We start from the raw sequence: 17498 nt of genomic DNA on the forward strand, positions 1-17498 counted from the left end.
CAATGCCAGTCTCATGGTCACCTCTATGACTCTTCCTTGTCAGAATCTCCCACCTCCCCAGAATATCACTGGCCCCTCAGTCCCTTTCTTGTTTTCCCTTTCTCTTTTACTCCCTACCTTTAGTGGGAGCACCTGTCCATAACAGGACTTGCTTTTGCACTTATCCAGAATGTGAAGAGATTGCTGGTATCTGAGAGTCTCACTTTTTTCACCCTCCTTCCCTGTTCAGCAGGTGAGACCAATAAAGATAGAGACAGACTATTGTCCATAAGCCTCCAGTATTTTCTTCACTTTATCTTCAAAAGAAGTGACAGATAGATGTTGCTTTTTCACCTGGGCATCTGGCCTCATCATTTCTCACCTAGCTTTACTTCCTTTACCTGTCCTGCTGATTTTCCCAGCCAGCCCAAGAGGGAAGCCTTCACAAGTCCCCTCTGCATGCTCTGAAGGGTGGAAGCATCATGTGTTCACGCAGACCTACCGATCCCCAGCCAAGTGAATAAAAAAGTATTTGTGTAAACCACTGCAATCATGATCGCCTTGAAAGGTATTCGAGTATTTTTAGGTGCTCTGTGTATGTCTGTGTGTGTCTGTATAAATACATGAATATATTCCTTCCCTTTTCCCCATCTCTCTCTTGAGAGAGGATTCCACTATGTTGTTCTGGCTGTCCTTGAACTCACTATGGCGTCCAGCCTGTCATCCAACGTTAAGTGATCCTCTCGCCTCAACCTTCTGAGTACTAGGATTACAGGTGTGTGCCATCACAGCTGACCATGTATGTGTATTTCTTTTAAAGAAGCCTTATGGAACATGTTTGGTTTTGAGGTTTAGGAGTAGCTAGCTATAGCAGGTGCACTGCAGTTTTTATTCAGCATGGGGATTTCAGAGTGACCAGGATGCTGATCTCCATGATGGTTCCGAAATGACACAGGGAATCAGTGGCACTCATCCTTTTCCAGGAGCTTCTTTGTTCCTGGGCATGTAAGATGTACCTTTCAAGAATGCACAAGATGACTTCATGACTGTCAGTTGCTTTGTTTTTTCCCTGCTATCTAGTAACAAGTATTTGCAAACAAGAATTTCTCCTGACCTCTGCCACTCGAGATCAGCAGGATTGTCCTTCCAATCAGAACCACTCCCCTCTCTTGCCTGAGGAGGAAGGAGGTGGGCCAGGAAGTAGGCAGAATTGGAAGCAGCTCATCTGGGGAGAGCGACTGCAAGGGCGCACTTCTGAAACATCTTTACTGCTGTTCTAGAGATTTTATTTCTAATATGATAGTTGTGCAGTTGTTTGAAGCCTTTAATAAAGTTTTATAAACTTAAACATTTCTCACCTTTTTATTTCCAGTTTTTATTGTGCCTAGATACATATAATTAATTGACCACTTTTAAATGTGGTCTGGTTACACAGAATACAACGTCATTTTTGTGTAGCATCACTCTTATACATTTACAGGAAATTTCACAACTTCCCAAGTGAACTTTGCACTGGTATTAAAATGAAAAATTCCAGCATACCCCCAATCAGCCATGACTCTTCTATGAAACATTACATAAAATCAAACCCCTTAAATAACACAAACCAACAGATAATATTTACATTGAGCGCTGTGTGCTCAGATTATCTACATTTTTCAACCTACATTCCAAACAGATGCCAAACACCTAAGGATTAGATGCTCCATCTTGCAGTCTCTTCAAGGTGTTACTAATGTCACTGTTCCTCAGGCTGTAGATGAGGGGGTTCAGTGTGGGAGTGACCACACTGTACATCAATGAGGCCACCATGCCCCGGCTGGGAGAATAGGGCACAGTTGAACCAAGGTATACTCGCTCGAGATGAATTTTAGAAGTCATTTCTCGAGATCTATGAGGTATGTTGATGGTATTTTTATTGAGGTGGAAAGACCAAATTACAACCTCAAACTTCCAGCCCATCTCAAGAAACCCTAGGAGCAATGTATATAGAAGAATATATATGCCATTCACCTCAAATATCGGACACAATAGCTACTGAAATTAACAAGCAACTCCAGGAAGCTTTAAAGAAATTCAAACTCAAAATAATCTCCCAGGTAAAAGAAGAAATGATAAAAGAAATGAAAGAGATTCTGAATATATCTAAAGAAAACACAGTTAAAAAATTGGAGGAACTAAACAAAAACATAGAATCTCTAGATGAGCAATATAAGAAACAAACAGAATACATAATGCAGATGCACAGAGATATACAGGAAATAAAAAAAAACTCCAGTGAAAGTTGTAAAAACCGCCTTAATGAAAGTGAAGATAGAATTTCAGACCTTGAAGACAGGATTGCAGCTAGTGAACAGTAAAGGAAAGATCTTTTAAAAATAACAAGGAATCAGGAAACAACAATTCAACAACTGCAAGACAATGCAAAGAGAAATAACATAAGAATGATAGGGATTAATGAAAAAGAAGGAGACAACATAGAGGATGTCAAGAGGATATTTAGAGAAGTAATAGCTGAAAATTTCCCAAGCATGAGATCAGAAACCGACACCAGGATCAGTGAATCATATAGAACTCCAAATAGTCATAACCAAAATAAAACTACATCCAGACATATAATAATCACCATCCCAGAAATCCAACACAAGAATAGATTATTAAAAGCTGTTAGAGAGAAAAGACGGATCACTTATAAAGGAAAATCTATCATAATCACAGCAGACTTCTCAGCACAAACAATAAAGTCAAGAAGAGCATGGAGTGAAGTATTCCAGATCCTAAAGCAAAATGATTTCCAACCTAGACTGATGTATCCTGCAAAACTATCATTCAAAATTGATGGTGAAATACGATACTTCTGTGACAAAGAACAGCTGAAAAACTTCATGAACACCAAATCAACCCTGCAAAAAATATTGAAAGACAGTTTAGATACACAAAGGAAAAAAACCACTAAGCAAAGAAGATAATTAAACAGAACAGAAAGATAAAGATGCAACACCAGAGAGATAACATGTCAACAATAAACCAGCATTTAACAGTAATAACCATTAATATAAATGGTCTCAATCCACCAATCAAAAGAAACAGACTAGCAGAATGGACCAAGAAACAAAATCCAACCATATGCTGTTTACAGGAAACCCACCTAACCCAGAAGGAAACTCACAGGCTGAAAGTCAAAGGATGGAAAACAATACTTCATGCAGCAGGAATCCAAAAAAAAAGCAGGAGTAGCCATTCTGTTTGCAGAAAATGTGAACTATAAACCAGCAATGACCATAAAAGACAAAGAAGGTCACTACATACTCATTAGGGAAAAATCCCAAGAGGAAGAAATAACTATCTTAAATATATATGCACCAAACTCCAGAGTACCAAGTTATATGAAACAACTATTAACAGAAATGAGAAGTCAAATTATCAGTTACACAATTGTAACAGGAGACCTTAATACGCCATTGACACCAAGGGACAGATCAAACAGACAAAAAATGAGCAAAGAAATTACAGAACTGAATTACACCTGCGAACAAATGGATTTGATAGATATATATACAGAATGTCCCACCCAACAATATCAGAATACACATTCTATCATTGAACGTTAAGTGATCCTCTCCCCTCAACCTTCTGAGTACTAGGATTACAGGTGTGTGCCATCACAGCTGACCATGTATGTGTATTTCTTTTAAAGAAGCCTTATGGAACATGTTTGGTTTGGAGGTGTAGGAGTAGCTAGCTATAGCAGGTGCACTGCGGTTTTTATTCTTATACTTCTTATACATATACTTTTATTCTTATACTTCTCAGCAGTACATGGATCATTCTCTAAAATAGACCATATATTAGCTCACAGAACATATTTCAACAAATGCAAAAGTGTTGAAATCATCCCTTGCATGATATCAGATCATAGCGCTCTGAAATTAGAAATTAATGATAAAAGATACTGCAAAAATCCCACAATCACATGGAAACAGAATAACACACTCTCGAGTAATCAGTGGTCACAGAAGAAATTAAAGAAGAAATTAAACAATACCTAAAAGAAAATGAAAATGCAGATACAACTTACTGGAATCTGTGGGATGCAATGAAAGCCGTCCTGAGAGGAAAATTTACTGCACTGAGTTCCCACATCAGGAAAACAGAACGAATACAAATAAATAACTTGATGCTACACCTCAAACAACTAGAAAAATAAGAGCAATTCAAGCCCAAAGCCAAAAGAAGAGAGGAAATTATAAAAATCAGAGCAGAAATCAATGCAATAGAGACTAAGAAAACAATCCAAAGAATCAATGAGTCAAAGAGTTGGTTCTTTGAAAGAATAAATAAAATTGATAAGCCCCTAGCCAACCTTATTTTAAAAAGGGAATAAAAAGCTCAAATTCATGCAATAAGAAATGAAAAACGTGAAATCAATACAGACCCAATAGAAATACATAAGATAATCAACACCTATTTCAAAAACCTCTACTCTCAAAAGTTTGATAACACAGAAGAAATAGACAGATGTTTCTTAGAAACATATGAAGTACCAAAGCTAGATGAAGAGGATGTAAAACTGTTGAATAACCCAATCTCTGTTAATGAAATTGAAAATGTAATTAAGTCCTTACCTACAAAGAAGAGCTCAGGCCCAGATGGATTCACTGCAGAATTCTACAAGAAATACAAAGAAGACCTAATGCCGACACTCCTCAAACTACTCAATGAAATTGAAATGGAAGCAATCCTTCCTAAGTCATTCCTGGAAGCAAATATTACTCTATTACCAAAACCTGAGAAAGACCCAACTAAAAAAGAGAACTATAGACTGATCTCCCTAATGAACACAGATGCAAAAATCCTCAATAAAATATTGGCAAATAGGATCCAGCAAATCATCAAGAAGATTATACACCATGACCAAGTGGGATTCATCCCAGGAATGCAAGGATGTTTCAACATACGTAAATCAATAAATGGAATCCACCATATCAATAAAGCCAAAAATAAGAATCACATGATCATTTCTATAGATGCAGAAAAAGCCTTCAATAAAGTCCAACGTTTATTCATGATTAGAATTTTACAGAAAATTGGAATAGATGGTCTTTACCTCCATATAATAAAGGCCATTTATGACAAACCAACAGCCAGCATCATACTAAATGGCCAAAAATTGAAAGCCTTTACTTTAAAATCAGGCACAAGACAAGGATGTCCTTTATCACCACTCCTATTTAATATGGTACTGGAAGTACTAGCTACAGCAATTAGGCAAGAGAGACAAATAAAAGGGGTAAAGATAGGAAAAGAAGAAGTAAATTATCATTGTTTGCAGATGACATGATACTCTACATAGAAGACACCCTAAACTCCATTCAAAGACTCTTAGATACAATAAATAAATTCAGTAATGTGGCTGGATACAAAATCAATACTCAGAAATCAATAGCATTCCTATACATGAACAACAAAAGCACAGAGAGAGAAATAAGTGAAACTACACTCTTCACATTAGCAAGCAAAAAATAAAATATTTAGGAATTACTCTTACAAAAGAAGTGAAAGACTTATACAGTGAAAATTATAATACACTGAAAAAGGAAATTGAAGATGATCTCAGAAAATGGAAAGACATCCCTTGCTCATGGATAGGAAGAACAAACATTGTGAAGATGGCCATTCTCCCAAAACTGTTATACAGATTCAATGCAATCCCAATAAAAATACCATCAACATACCTTATAGATCTAGAGAAATCACTCCTAAAATTTATCTGGGACCAGAAGAGACCTAGAATATAAAAGGCAATTCTAAGCAGCAAAGGCAAGGCAGGAGGCATCACAATCGCTGACTTGAAGTTATACTACAAAGCAACAGTAGTAAAATCAACATGGTATTGGAGTCAAAACAGTGCCAAAGATCAATGGAACAGATTAGAAGATACAACCACATCTACAAACACACTCAACCACCTTATTTTTGATAAAGGAGCCAAGCAGGTTCACTGGAAGAACAACAGTCTCTTTAATAAGTGTTGCTGGAAAAACTGGCTCTCCATTTGCCAAAAACTAAAGCTAGACCCATGTCTATCACCATGTACTAAGGACAGACTATCAAAACCTGAATACAAGTTTGCAATGTGTGATTATGAAAGGAAATGTTTCTAAAAAATAACAAAGAAACAGAAAGTAACAATACAAAGCCTAGATAATGACAAGAGATCTATAACTTAAAAACTAACAATGTGAATGAAGAAGCAGTGGTACAAACAAAGGCACTACAAAGGCTATTCACAGTAATAATTAAGGAAAACTTCCCAAGCATACGAAAAACAAATTATATTAAACCAAAATATAGCTACACTCAGGCATATAATAATCAAGATCTCAGAAACTCAATATAAGAACAGAATATTAATAGCCATCAGAGACAAGAAACAGGTTATCTACAAAAGAAAACCCATCAAAATCATGGCAGAATTCTCAACACAGACCTTCAAATCAAGAAGGGCTTCGAGTGCAGTATTCCAATCACTGAAAGAAAATAAACTCCAGCCCATATTGATGTACTCTGCAAAACTGTCTCTAGAAATTAATGGAGAAACAAGATGTTTCCAAGACAAAGAGGAACTTGGGGAATTCACAAGCACCAATCCAACTTTACAGTGAATACTGCAGGACATTCTAGAGAGAGAGAAAAAAGTACCAGGACTCCTGGTACAGTGGTAGAGAGGCTTCAATGAATGGATCAGAAAGCAGAAAAAAGAATACAAGCAGACAACTGATGGCAGAAAAAAAATCACAACAGAAATGAGGCAGAGAAGGTTGGCTATGATCTCCATTAAAGATGGACTTGATACACTGAAAAAAAGACAGAGAGAGAGAAGCACAGGCAGAGCAGATCACGAAGTAGAGTCCACCAAGATGTTCTTTATAAGAAATATAATTAACCTGAAAAAGGGTGTATGGACTGAGAATCAAATATGAGAAAACAATGCTTTAGGTGACAGGGAACCAGAGAGTAATAGGGGCAAACAGACCAGTATTTGTGGATAGATTGGAAAGATAGTCTTTAATAGGTAAAGGATAAAACTAGAGATCAAGTCCAGGAGGGAGAAGGTTCGTAACCACTTCAGTAAAAAGCAGGTTGCCTCCCCAATCTAAATACTGACGCTGTTGGTGAGACGCAAAAATGCACAGTGCACACTGGGGGAGTGAAAGGGGAGGAATAGTCTTTAAAAAGATGGCAGCAGATATTGTTAATAGTGTATCAGGAATTAAAACCCATAGTACTTGCACCGCTCTGCTTAGATAGATTATATTCTGTCTCAGTTTGTCTGCTTACATTAAATCTGAGGGCACAGACAGCTATCCCAAAATAGAAGGATATAGTAGAGTAATCATCTTTAATTTCCTATTAACTTAATATGGAGCCCTGTATAACTTAGACTGTTTTTATCATGACTGATCTTAGTTAAATCTGTTATTTTGATTGCTGTTTGGTTTGGACAGATTTTATTTAAAACTGTTATGGTTGATAGTATGAAGTGTGAGAGTACAGGCAACTACACGAAGAAGACAAGATGCACTATGATACCCATTCTGGTTGGGTAACTACGTGTTTTTGAAGTTTTACACTACCTACAAAGCTGTGTTTTTTTAATATTATTATGTCTTGCTATATATTCAAATATATTATGTCTAATGATATAGCCAAATCTATTTAAGAGAATGTGACATCACAGCAAGCACGTTAGAACTCTTTGTACAGTGGTTTTATATGTCTTTTTCACTTCACGTGTTTATAGGAATATGTTTTGTTTTGTCTTGCTTTGTTTTGTTTCTCCCTCTAATATAGAAAGGATAGACATACATGTTAAGACTCATGCATGTGTAGGGCCTATAAAGAGTTTATGAAAACTGATCTTAGATGATGAAATGAACAAAGATGGAGAAGTACATGTATATTTAATTGTATAGGATTGATAACCATATCATTACATTTTTGTTATTTTAAAGAGGATAAAATTAAACAGAAAAAAATAGGTCATAAAGAAACAATTTTAGGAACGACTGATTTCAAAGCAAGACCACTGGAGATCTTCACTGTCTGTTCTATTGTCTCTTGTTTTCTTCCAAATAGTTGCCCATATCTTCACACAGTGAATACCTACTGAAAACTATAGTACTAAAGTAATCAGGACAAGATGATGAAGGTTTGTAAGTCTTTAAGACCAGACAATAGAGAAGTCTACAATGGCTTCCATAAGGTCTTTCATTCTCTTTGAAATAGTTGTCCATATCTTTATGTATGTTGAAATTAAACATGAGATTAGACTAATATCACTCTAAACAGTGAATAACTATTGCTAAATTTTATATCATAATGCTACAGAATTAGCACTGGGTATCTTAGTGTCTTCTCTTCTTCAGAATATGTTCATTACATCATGTGTTATATAATCTGTTCCAATAAACTGTTTAGAGATTCTACACATGTGCTAATATCTACATGTATACCTATACTTTCTGTAGTACAGGGAAAAGCATATTAAAACAAGACAACCAAACAAATTCCTAGAAAAATATGAAGTGAAAGGGACATATAAAACCACAATACTAGGTGATCTTCTGTAGTTACTATGCTCTCTCTTGTTATTTTCAATAGAATTGTCTACATAATCAGACATAATATAATTGAACATATCATTGCATAGCAATTTTAATAAAAACACAACTTTGGAGACATTGTAGCACTTCAAAAGCAGTTAATAATCAAATCAGAATGGGTATCTTATTGCATCTTGTCATCTTCAGAGTAGTTACCTCTACTCTTAGACTGGATACCATCAAGCATAACAAATTCGAATAAAATCAGTCAATACAAAATAGCAGTCTAACAAACCAGATTCAAATAAGATCAGTCATAGTAAGACAATGTAAGTAATACAGGGCTTCAATCTAATTTAATAGGAAATTATGGATAGTTACCATAATATATCCTGCTATTTTTGGGTTAGCTGCCTGTGCCCTCAAATCTAGTATGAGTACACAGGTAGAACAAAATAAAATCATACTAAACAGAGTGATAAGACTAATGTGGCTTTTATACAGTGATACACTATTAACAATGTCCTCTGCCTTCCTTTTTAGACAGTTCCTCTCCTTTCCATTTCTCAGGGTGCTTTGCATATTTTGGGTCCCACAAACTGCTTTAGATTTGAGATTAGGGAGGCAACCCATTATCTACCTTAGTGGTGCTGAACCCTTTTATCCCTGGGCTTGATCTTTAGCTGTATTCATTTACCTACTAAAGCCTCGAGGTTTTCCTTCCTTCTAGCTGAGTATTTCTCCACTGCACAAAAGTGTCATGACTTCCCAACCTATCTGCAGCTGCTGGATGAGTTGTCCCTATTTCTCTCTGTTTCCCCATCACATTGAGCATCATTTTCTCATTGCTGACTTTTGGTTTATTAATCCTCTTTCAGGTTGAGTATATTTCCTATTCAGAGCATCTCGATGGATCCTATCTCTTGATCTACTCTGTCTGTGTTTCTTTTTGTTAGTGTATTAAGGTCATCTGTATTAGAGATTATAGCCCACCTTGTCTGCCTCATCTCTGATATTCTATTTTTCTGCTATTATTTATCCACTTTTCTCCTTCATTTCACTGTCTGATCACTTGATTGAAGCCTTTTTGCCACTGTTGCTGGAATCCTAGCATTTTTTTTTCTCTTTCTAGAATGTCCTTCAGTAATTTTGTAGGGTTGGATTGGTGGTCCTGAACTCCCACAGTTCCTCTTTGTGATGGAAACATATTGTTTGTCCATTAATTTTGAGAGAGAGTTTTTCAGGTTACATAATTCTGGGTTGGAGGTTATTTTTTCTCAGGGCTTGGACTACTTCACTCCAAGCTCTTCTTGATTTGTTAGTCTGTGTTGAGAAATCTGTCTTTATTTTGATGGGTCTTCCTTTATAGGTATTCTGTTTCTTTTCTTTGACTGCTTTTCATATTCTGTTCTTTTGGTGAATTTGTGGATCTTGATTATTATATGTCTGGGTGTAGATTTTCTTTTGTTTGTTTGTAGTTGGCTGGAGTGCTGTATGCCTCATTTATCTGGATCTCATTTTTTCCCCTATGCTTGGGAAGTTTTCCTTAATTATTTAGGTGAATAGACTTTGTAATTCATTTGTGCTTACTCCTTCTTCTTCACTCACATTTTTTATTCTTATGTTATAGATCCTCGTGTCATCATCTAGCCTTTGAATTGTTACTCCCTGGTTTCTTGTTATTTTTAAGAGGTCTTTTCTTTCACAGTCATTGATTGCAAATCTATCTTCAAATTTTGAAAGATTAACTTTAGTGTCATCCAGACATTTTTCCAGCTTTCAATGGAGATTTTAATTTCTTGATAATTGCTTTGGATCTGTTTCATGTATTCTACATTTTGTTTATATTCTTCATAAAGGTTTCTCTTCTTTTTCTGGGTTCCTATGTTTTTCCATCTATGTCTTCTTGAGAAGGGCTTAGCATTTTTTTATTAATCTTTTTATATGTCACCTCACTTGGATTAGAATTTCAGTTTGAATTTTATCTATGAGATCAACAAGGTATTTCTTTATGTCTGTGATGCTGTGGCTGATATTGCATGATGGATGCACTGGTTCTCTTCTGTATTTACCTCTCCTGGACTTATTTTTCCAGGACTAGTGGATAGAGGCTTTTTCTTATTTCTTTCTCTTGTCATTTTTTCTGGTTTCTTTCACACAGGTGTATGGTGGAGGTCTCAAGTCCTCTTCATATTGCTTATGATTTTTCAGAAGTGTGCTGGTTGGAGGATTGCTGCCTTCTCTAGTTTACTGTTATCTGAGGTGCATGCAGGGTCTGTGGGCTAACCCATCTTCTCTGGTGCAGTCAATCAGTGAGTGCCTTCAGCACATTAATCGGTGCTGTGTGGATGTCACAGGTTCAGGACAATTTCATCCCTGGCTATTGGGTCCCAACCAGGGGCATGACCCAGCCCAAGCTGGTCCCACCTGTCCTCTCTGGGCCAGGGATGGCTGACTGATGCCACTGCAGTTCTGGGTTCAGTCCTTGTTCTTCCCAAATTCATTATGTCCTCTAGCTGGCCACACTTGCTGTGAGACACAGTTTCCAGGACTAACCATGAATTAATGCAGCTCTCCACCTTAGCTACACTCTAGGCTACATTTCATCCTCTTGCCAAGGGCCCCAAGCACACCAACTCCCATTTTTGGTGGCAATGTCTTCAGTGTGTTTGTGAATCGTCTGACTCTATGGCACACCCAGCACAGCATGGGAACAGTCTCAGTGAGCACATCTGGTTCCAGTCTTTCATCCATGTTTTTCCTTTCTTCCTTTATTTTCTCCTCAGTTTCTTCATGGGTTGTGAGAATCCCGCTCCTTTCATTTGGTCTTTTCCAAATGCGTTTAGTGTCTGAGCTGTTTTTCCCAGAGAGCCTCTCTATCCTGCTATCTATCAAGTGGCCATCTTCAGAACTCCCCTCATATTACTAAGTTTTTGATGGATAGTTCAACAGAACATTTGCAGTCTCGCTGTTTGAATCCCCACTTTATATCACTTTTGTATCTTTAACAACTATTTGTAAGAGGATGATATATAATCATCAACTAGTGATTTCTTTCTATATATTTTTACTTTGAAAGTATGTATTATTTCTACCCATTTTCTGTAGTCTTTCTTTAAATAAAATTTTTAAAAAATAGATAAAAAAAATCCTCTGCTCTCATAGGTTCAGTACAGAAGAAATGGACAGATTTCTAGAAATATATGAACTACCAAAGCTGGATGAAGAAGATGTAAAGCTGCTGATTAACCAAATTTGTATTCTTGTTATTTATTTAAAAAATTAAAAAAACAAGGAGATTGATATAAAAGAGGACATAACAACATTACAAGACAGGTCAGAACAGAACAATTTAAGCAACATAGTGCTTCAAAACAAGATAACCCAACAAAACAGTAGTTACCATAATGTCCCTTTCCTTGAAATATTTGAGTATACTTCCTATACTATAGCATCAAACACATCAAGACAGTGTAACACCATTCAAGAGAATGAAAGTATTACAACTTATTTAGCTCCAACTACCAGAAAACAAACAATGGTTTCTATATTATCTCCTTGTTTATAAAAAATTTGTTTATACTGTCACATAAAATAAAGTCCAATAAGATATAACATGAAACTGATGGAGACAGAAGAACAAAAGCTTGATGGGACTTCAAAACAAGATGATATTAAACTAGCACTAGCTATTATGATGTCTTGTTTTCTTCAAAATAGCTGTTCAATACCATTACAGATAATAAAATCCAACAACCCAGAATAAAGCCATTCAAATTAATGAATGAAAACATTATAATGCTCAAAGCAAAATAATGGGCATCATGTTTACCAAATATTTTTATGTATTCTTATCATTTCTTACACAAGGGAAATATTTGGTATTTATACATGTGAGTTTGATTTAGTTCACTTATGAATATGGTCTCAAGCTGCAACCATTTGTTTGTAAATATCTCCATGTGATCATTCTTTATAGCTGAGTAGTACTCCATTGTATAAAAATACAACTTTTTTTAACCATTCCTCAGTGGATGGACACTTAGGTTGTTTCCAAGATCTGGCTATTACAAATTGTGCTGATATAAACACGGGTGCACCTATATCACTGTGGTATGATGCTTTCAGTTCTTCTGGGAATATGTGCAGAGAGTAATAGCTGCAATAATTGGGAATTCAAATTATTCCAAAATTCCAATTTTGAAAAATCTCCAGAATGACCTCCAGAATGGTTGCACAAGTTTATACTCCCAGCAACAGTGCAACAGAGTTCCTTTTTCCCCACAACCTCTTCAGCAATTGTTTTTGGTAGTTTTCTTGATCCTGGCCATTCTTTCTGAAGTGAGATGTAATCTCAGTGTTTTTTAATTTGCAATTCTCTAGTGAGTAATTTGATGAACATTTTTTCATGTATTTATTTGCCATTTGTATTTCTTTATCTGAGAATTATGTATTCATCTCAGATGCCCATTTTTGGATTGGATCTTTGAATTTTGGGGATATGTTTTTTTTTTTAATTCCTTATATTTTTTGGACCAAAGTCTTTAGTCTGAGGGATGGTTCAGCAAGATTTTTTCCCAGTTTGTTGGTTTTATTTTCACTATGCTGGAGATTTCTTTTGACATGCAGAAACTTTTTAATAAGAGGTGATCCTAGTTTATTGATTCTGGGAAGTATTTCCCCTGTGGCTTGATTCGTGTTCATGAATTCTCTACTTACCCCTATGTATTCAAGGTTTTTACAATATTTGTCTTCCAATAGATTTAGTCTTTCTGTTTTAATATTCATATCTTTGATATATTTATATTTTAATTTACTACATTGTGATAGGCATGGGCCTAGTTTTATTTTCAGCATATGGAGAGCCAGTTTTTCCAACACCATTTATTAAAGAGACTGTCCTTCTTCCAGGGTACAAGTTTGGCACTTTTATCAAAGATAAGGTGGTTGAGTGTGTTTGTAGTTGTGGTTGTATTTTCTAACCTATCTCATTGATCTTTGGCTCCATTTTGATTCCAGTACCATGTTGATTTTACTACATTTGCTTTGTAGTATGATTTCAAGTAGGGACTGTGATGCCTCCTGTCTTGCCTTTGCTGCTTAGAATTGTCTTTGGTATTCTAGGTGTCTTCTGGTTCCAGATGGATTTTAGCAGTTATTTCTCTAGATATATGAGATATGTTGATGCTATTTTTATTGGGATTGCATTGAATCTCTAAATCAGTTTTGGGAGAATGGCCTTTTTCACAATATTTATTCTTCCTATCCATGAGCAAGGGATGTGTTTACACTTTCTGAGATCCTCTTCAATTTCTTTTTTCAGTGTGTTGCAATTTTCCCTTCTTCCATGAAAGGTCTTTCACTTATTTCTTGGCAGAAATTCTCTTTTCAGTGTACTATATTTTTCCCTTTTTTGTGAAAGTTCTTTCAATACTTTCATGAGAGTATTTCCTAAATATTTCATTTTTTCATTGCTAGGGTGAAGGGTGTTGCTTCACTTATTTCTCTGTCAGTGATTTTGTTATTAGTGCATAGGAAGGCTATTGATATTTCAGTATTGATTTTGTATCCAGCTACAGTGATGAATTTATTTATTATGTCTAAGAGTCTTTCAATGGAGTTTTGGGGGTCTTCTATGTAGAGTATTGTCATATGCAAATAATGATAATTTATCTTCTTCTTTTCCTATCTTTATCAATTTTATTTCTCTCTCTTTTCTAATTGCTCTTTCTAGTATTTCTAGCACTGTATTAAATAGGAGTGGTGACAACATATATCCTTGTCTTGTGCCTGATTTTAAAGTAAAGGCTTTCAGTTTTTGTTCATTTAATATACTGCTTGTTGATTTGTCATAGATGGCCTTTATTATACTGAGGTAATAACCATCTATTACAATTTTCTGCAAGTTCTTTCTTTCTGCAAGTTTCTGAGAATGAGTGTTGGACCTCATCAAAAGCTTTTTCTGCATCTATAGAAATGATCATGGGATTGTTACTTTTGGCTCTATTGATACAGTGGATTACATTTATTAATTTACCAAGTTGAACTATCCCTGCATGGCTGGGATGAATCCCACTTGGCCATATATACTGGCAAACAGGATGCAGCAAATCATCATGAAGATTATACACCACAGCCAAGTGGGATTTATCCCAGCCATGCAGGGATAGTTCAACTTGGTAAATTAATAAATGTAGTCAGCCATATCAATAGAGCCAAAAGTAAGAATACCATAATCATTTCTACAGATATAAAGCTTTTGATAAGGTCCAAAATTTTTTAAATGATAAGAATATTATTAAAAATTGGAATAGATGGTCTTTACTTTAAGATGATAAAATTCATGTATGAAAAACCAAAAGCCAGCATCATATTAAATGGCCTAAATCTGAAAGCCTTTACCTTGAAACCAGCACAAGACAAGATGTCCCTTATTACTGATCCTATTCAACACAGTACTGAAAATATCTGCCAGAGCAATTAGACAAGAGAGAGAAATAAGGGGCTGGGGGTTTAGCTCAGCAGCATAAGCACCTGCCTTGCAAGCAGGCGGTCGTGATTTCGATCCCCGGTACTGATAAAAATGAAAAAGACAGAGAAATAAGGCATAAAGATATCATTATTTGCAAATTACATGATAACCTATAAAGAAGACCCCCAAGATTCCATTGAAAGACTCCTAGATATACAAATAAATTCAGCAATGTAGCTGGATACAACATGAATACTCAAACCTCAATACCATTTCCATATACTAACAACAAAATTACTGAGAGCAATAAGAGAAGCCACACACTTCAGAGTAGCATCCAAAACATGAAATACTTAGGAATTAATCTCACAAAAGAAGTAAAATATCTATATAGGGATTATTCTAATACCCTGAAAAAGAAATCGAAGAGAATCTCAGAAAATGGAAAGACATTCCTTGCTCATGATAGGAAGAATAAATATTGTGAAAATGGCCATTATCCCAAAACTCATACAGATTCAATGCAAGCCCAATAAAAATACCATCAACATACCTCATAGATCTAGAGAAATAACTCCTAAAATTCATCTGGAAACACAAGAGGCCTCGAAAAAAAGGCATTTCTAAGCAACAAAGATAAGGCAGGAGGCTTCACAATCCCTGATTTGAAGTTATACTGCAAAGCTACTGTAATAAAATCAATGTATTACTGGAATAAAAACAGATCTGAAAGTCACTGGAAAAGATTAGAAGATACAACCACAACTACAAGCACACTTAACCACCTTATCTTTGATAAAGGGGCCAAACATGTTCACTGGAAAAACAACAGTCTCTTTAATAAATGGTGCTGGAAAAGCTGGTTCGCCATATGCTGAAAACTAAAACTAGATCTATGGCTATCACCAGGCACTAAACTAAAATCTAACTGAATCGAAGATCTGAATATTAAAACAGAAACAAGAAAGTTGTTGGAAGACGAATTACATAGAAATGTTGAAAACAGAGGGGTAGGTAAAGATTTCATGAACAGGAATCAAACTTTATGAGAACTACTACCCGTAATCAATAGCTGGGATCATGTCTTATTAAAAGGTTTCTTCATGTCAAAAGAAATCTCCAGCATAGTGAAAAGAAAACCCATATCCTGGGAAAAATTCTTAGTGAACTGCCCTCAGACAAAGGACTTCTGTCTAAAACATATAAAGAATTTAAAAACAGTCAGACACCCGAAATGCAAAGATCCAATTCAAAAATGTGCGTTTGAGATGAATACACAGTTCTCAGAGGAAGAATTACAAATGGCAAATACATACATGAAAAGATGTTCATCATCATAGTCATTAGAGATTTGCAAATTAAAAATTCCATCTCACTACAGAAAGAATGGGCAGGATCAAGAAAACTACCAATAACAAATACTGGAGATGCTGTGAGTAAAGGAACGCTTCCCACACTTTTGGTGAGAGAGTAGACTGGTGCAACCATTGTGGAGGACAGTCTGGAGATTCCTTAAAAATCTGGGATTGGAAGTCCTATTCGACCTACCTATTCCACTTCTAGGCATATTCACAGAAGAACTGAAAGCATCATACCACAGTAATACATTGAACCCATGTTTATAGCAGCACAATTTTTAAAAAGCAGATCTTGGAAGCAACCTAGGTGTACAGCAACTGAGGAATGGATAAAAATGTTATGACATTTTTATACAATGGAGTACTGCCCTTTTATAAAGAATGATCACATTGAGATATTTATAAGTAAATGAATGTAACTTGAGACCATACTCATAAGTGAAATAAATCAAACTCACATGTATAAATACTGAATATTCCCTAGTGTAAGTAATGATACGAATACATAAAAGCATGTAGTAATCATGATTCCCCATATATTGCTTTGAAGCCTTATAATGTTTTCATTCATTAGTTGTGATGGTTTTATTTTGTTTTGTTTTATTTTATTGTCAGTTATGGTATGAACAGTTGTTTTGAAGAAAACAAAACGTTGTAGCCATTGCTGATTTAATATCATCTTGCTTTGAAGTCCTACCGTGCTTTTCTTCTGTTTCCATTCATTCTATCATGTTGTTTCTTATTGTATTTTATTATGTGTGATAGCATAAACAAAAATTTTATGAACATTGAGATAATATAGTAGCCATTGTTTGGTTTTCTGTTGTTTGGTCCTGAATGCCCTGTAATACTTTCATTCTGTTGAGTGATTTTATAATATTTTGTTATGTTTGATACTATTGTATATGAAGGTATGCTAATATTTCAAAGATTGAGCCATTATGGTAGCCACTGTTAATGTCAGGTTGTCTTGTCTTGAAATGCTGTGTTGCTTATATTGTTCTGTTCAGCTCTGCTTTATTATGTCCTCTTTTGTCTTAATCTCTTTAAAATAAAAAAATAAAAAAAGAATTATTATTAATG

The sequence above is a fragment of the Cavia porcellus genome, unplaced genomic scaffold (assembly GCF_034190915.1).
Source record: "Cavia porcellus strain 051 isolate PalLab524CR breed Dunkin Hartley unplaced genomic scaffold, mCavPor4.1 scaffold_17, whole genome shotgun sequence".
In the NCBI taxonomy this organism is placed as follows: domain Eukaryota; kingdom Metazoa; phylum Chordata; class Mammalia; order Rodentia; family Caviidae; genus Cavia; species Cavia porcellus.